The sequence below is a fragment of the Talpa occidentalis genome, unplaced genomic scaffold (genome assembly GCF_014898055.3).
Source record: "Talpa occidentalis isolate TD23 unplaced genomic scaffold, MPIMG_talOcc4v2.1 talOcc4.15, whole genome shotgun sequence".
Lineage (NCBI taxonomy): Eukaryota > Metazoa > Chordata > Mammalia > Eulipotyphla > Talpidae > Talpa > Talpa occidentalis.
This window is the reverse complement of record NW_023601543.1, coordinates 32,093,182-32,098,104: the sequence shown is the minus strand read 5'-3', so window position 1 is coordinate 32,098,104 and position 4,923 is coordinate 32,093,182.

Below are 4,923 nucleotides of genomic sequence, written 5' to 3'. Positions count from 1 at the left end.
ACACGGACGACCAGGCCCAGCTGTGACGCCCCACCCTCTCTCAGTCACCTCCCGCCCACCCGCACCTCCAGGCTGCCATTCGCCCCCAGCGCGTGCTGCCTCCTGCTGTTCCGTCGTCTGCGGCTACCGAGCCTGTTTCTACAGTCATCGTCACAGCGACCAGGATTTCCAGACAGAACTAGGACCGTGTCTGTGACTGGGTTTATGCACTGGATTTCTAGGGAGGGTATTGTGGTTTTCTTCTGCTTGAATAAACGTGGTAGAGCAATTTGCCAACGGGGGTACTTTGGCGCCACCTCGTGACAGACGCGTGAACTGCAGCAGGGACGTCCAGGAGCAGAAAGGCAGGAGGGAGGAGCTGCGGCCCAGTCAGCAGACAGAGCTGTGAGGACGTCAGGGTGGAAAGCAGCACTGCCAGGCGACAGGGACACTGGCCACCTCTGTATCCTGAAGAGGACGCTGTCTGCTAGAAAAAGGGAAAGGTCATTTTAATTCTCATCATTTCAGGCCCTTGGATAACTCGCTAGAGGCCCGTAGGGGCCGAGTCGGCCTGTACCACGCAGGAGCTCTGAAGCCGCCTTCGCCCTGCCCTGTGACCAGCTTTCCCTGTGACGGCACGTCCAGCACGGTGTTGCTAGTGACGACAGGAACTGGCTCTTCTTTGTTTTAAACAGCACCTGGCCGTTTCGTTGTATGAACGTCTCAAATTCTATTTCACCAGCGTCATAGTGACGCAAATTTAGTTGTCAATTTGCCCGTGATTCAGAAAACGATCCTTGCCACCTTTGCTCCTATAAATGCGAGTAGAGGGCCTCCCTGGTGGCGCAGGCGCTTGAGCACAGCACTGTGAAGCTGTCCGCAGCCTCTGCAGCGCTGGATCGATCCCAGCCGCGGGTGAGACAGACCTCACCTGTCTCCCCTGCTGCTCCCCTCAGCACTGCATTTCAGTCGGTCTGCCTGTTCTGTTCCCCACCCTGTCCCTGGTGAATCCTCTCACCCGCCACACCTCTGGCTTACACCCCAGTTTTTGTTTGCATAAATAAATAAATCTTTAAAAAATAAATGAATGCAAGTAGAAATCGAGCTATATAAATACTTCTTGGCTTCCCTGCAACTAGCCCCCTCCCTAATTAGGTGCTTTCTAAAGGTTATCACCATTCACATAGCAAAAGGCATCCGTAACACCCAAAACACCTAAAAATTCCAAGACTTTGGGAAGCGGTGAGGCAGGAAGGGCACGCAAGGACCACAGAGTGTGAGAAACAGATGTTCTGGTCATCTGCACGAGCAAATCCTATAAATCACAATATTTCGACCAGCATCAGGAAGGATGAATGCTCACGGTTCTCTGAGGTCAGGCGACCAGCCTTTAATGGGCCTTTTATGTATCCACCACCAAACTGCTGTGCAACTTGCCATTTTGCATCACACATAGCACCTCTCCAGGTTTGCAACAGCATTTTAAAAACGAATGTGTTTTCAAATGGTGCTAGCCATGCATGTTGCTCTTTACATGAACTTTCTATGCACGTGTGTACACGCACACGTGTTATCCATTACTGAGTGACAAATTGCCACACGATTTCACTGTTTCAACCGACAAACATGCACGACACTCAGTTCTCTGGGTCAGGAGTCAGAGAGCACCTTAGACAGGAGCCTCTGGCTCAGAGTCTCCACAGGCCACAGTCCAAGCACAGGGAGGGGCTGGTCCTCTCCAGGCTCAACAGGGGAGACCCCACCTCCAAGCTCACTCCTGGGGCCTCTAGCAGACCTGGGCCCCTCACTGGGCCTGCGCAGAGACCTGGGGTCCCTGGAATGTGAGTGGCTCACAGCATGGCGGCTGGCTGCTCAGAGCAATGATGAGGAGGTGTCCAACAAGGACGACAAGGCCTCTGTGTCACCTCATCTCAGCCCCTACCTAAATGCTCTAGAGTGACACCGGGGCTCCCCCTGTGCCCCACGAGGAGAGAGTGCAGACAAAGCGCAGAGAGGAGTCTCGAGCCCTTGACCCTGAGGCAGACTCCCCCGTGGGACCAAGCACAGGGACTTCATCTGCCCGAGCACCTTCAAAGAGGCGGCGGGGGGTGGATGTGGGGTGTCAAAGGAGCACCCGCGTGCCTGGGTGCTAGACACTGTGTGAAGGCACAAGCTCTCGGGGCCGTGGACGGCCATCGCCGGTCAAGGACAGCGGGGTGTCCCTTGCGAGGCCAGGAGGTAGAGCCCATCAGAGACTGATCTCCCACCAGGGAGCGTGGCTGAGGCTGCGGGGCTGTTCTGCCAGGACGAGAGACGCTGCTGTGACCATTCCCACACACGCTTGCGGGGTACACGTGTCGGCTCTGCGGGAACAAGCGGGAAAGTGCTATTTTCTGATATTCTGATAGAAGGTGGCTGTTTGGCAAATGCTAGAAGTACAGCGAGGCCCTTTATTTGCCTTGATGTAGGAAAACAGAGGGTGTCATCTGCCATCGGTTGAGTACACATTAGTAATGAAATTTTAAAGTTCAACTAGACAGTCAGTATTAACAGTGTTCCGTGTTGGTGCTGTTTGACAGCAGACCCACGTGTGGGAATTTACCTCCGGTGCAGCCAGGGAAGACCCTGCCAGTTCACTCATCTGTCCCCGCTGCTCAGGGTTGGCTGCCAGGGCCCCAGGCCTCCCCACCCCCCCAGGTCATCAGCCCAGCCCCTAGTACCCGTGCAGGCCAACAGGACAGGGTGCCACAGCCCCATGCCCAGACACCGTGCCTCGTCCAGGAGACATCCCTTCCTCTCTGCCTTCTGTGTCGTCAGATCCCTCCCCCCTCACACCACCCCCTGCCAGGGACAAGCACCTCAACTTTTCTATGAGTGGAACTTCTCAGAAAGGAGGAAAGAAACCTGGGCTGCAGACAGCCTTTGCTCCCAGCGCCCCCACACTCCCGTGCAGCAGGGGAAGGGGCCCCAAGCCTGCTCCCTGCTGAGGGAGGGGGAGCCCAGGGGCAACAGACATTGACCCCTTGGGCAGTATGGGTCATGATACCTTTCTACAAGCTTCGACTAGCCACTAAGGCACCCAGGCTGCCAGGTAACATCCCTGGCATGGTGGTGGGTGAGGGAGCACCCCTTTGTTCTGTCTGTGCCCAGGGTCCTGTGCTTGGTGCCAGCGTGCATCCCGCAGACAGGGCAGCCTCACCTCCTGCCAGGGACCTCGTGAGGATCAGGTGCGGGCTCATGGGGAAGCACATAGGGCTGGGGCTGGTGGACCAATCTGCTCCCAAATGGCAGCTGCTGTGCTTCCTGGAGCAGGGACCCCTGTGGCTCCTGGTCCTGCCCCAGGCTGGGCCCTTAACCTGGAGGCAGGGCAGAATCACTGTGCTCATTCTCTCCTGAACCCTTATCTGAAACCTCTGGTGGATGGAAACAGGAGGTTTCCCTCAAAGGTCATTCAACCAGTGAACCGGAACAATCTGGGCTTCCAAAGTGAACAACAGCAGCATGTGGGGGCCCATGTCCATCCTCCCAGCAATACCTGCAACACCAGCCTTTGCCCCGCTGCCTGGCTGCCCTGCTCATCCTCCCCAGCCTGACCCTGGGGGCTTCCTCTCAGTGGAAAGAGCCACAGAGCTGGCCCCTCTGTGCGTCTTCGAGAGCTCAAAGGAGCGTGTGGTCTTTGCTATTTGTCTGCAGGTAAACCAAGCGCATCAGACACCTCACCCAAGTGCAAAAAGAAGAAATGTGTCCTTTTTTTTGCATTAGTTTTCTTTTTCTTTTTTTTTATAGAGGCATGTTTTATTTATTTATTTGTTTGTTTGTTTGTTTGTTTATACATGCACTGGGTACAGTCAGAAGGGCGGGAGGGTGAGAGAATTCACCAGAGCCAGAGCGGGGAGCAGAGCAGGCAGAAGGACCGAAGGACACTGCTGAGGGGAGCAGCGGGCGGCAGGAGAGGTCTGCGCGCCATGTGGGACCCTCCTCCAGTGGCCAGGGAGCAGCCGGGGATCGAACCGGCACTGCAGAGGCTGCCGGCAGCTTCGCAACCCAGCGCTCAACCGCTGCACCACCGGGGAGGCCCTTTTTGCATTAGTTTTCAAATCTTTGGGATAACAGCGATTTACAGCCCCGTGTGCCACTCCGGGCACCAGGTCCACACTCACTAGCGGCACATGAGCTCGCGATCCCTGCCCCAGGGTCAGGCATGTGCCGGTGGGATGGACAATGACGGGGGTGTCCTGCCCCGAGGACAGGCCATCCGCGGAGGTGGCTCCGATGTGGGCTCCAGGGCCAGCCTCTAAGATGAGCTCCGAGTGAGGTTCTGAGGCCCTGTGCTTTCTGGGTAGAGAAGGGCAGGGACTCGGTGGGCCAGCTGGGAGGGAGCCCTGGCTTGGGGGCCGGGGGTCAGAAATGAGGGACATTCCCGGTCTGCCCAGGCGGGTCTGAGGGCCACGTCTGACCAGAGGGGTAGCACCCCTTCCTCAGAGCATGTGCAGCCCCGCTGGGGCGGGCTCTGCCGTGGGGCCTGGTCTAGGCCCCTGGTTCTAAACAAGGTTCAGCGGCAGGTGTGGGTCCTCACTGGCCTGGGCCCTGGACGGAGACTGCAGCCTTGGGAGGACGCGGGGTCAGAGCCCCTGTGGACATCCCTCTCCCGCGGCCAGGGCGGCCTCCTGAGGCTGAGGGGAGGACGGGGAGGTGCTGGGCCGGCTTAGGCGTCTCTTGTCTTTCCAAGGAAACTCTGACCTCCACGGGCCTGCTCTTTCCAAGTAGACTTGCCTGTTTGTGAGCTGACGCCCCTGAACACGTCAATCTGAGAACAGCTGGGGAGGCAGCTGCTCCGAGTACAGCACACGGACACACTGGGCTCCCGCAGCAATCACATGAGATAAAGAAGATGTGGTGTGCCGCTCAAAGAGGGCAAACTCACCATGAATTGCAGGAAATGAA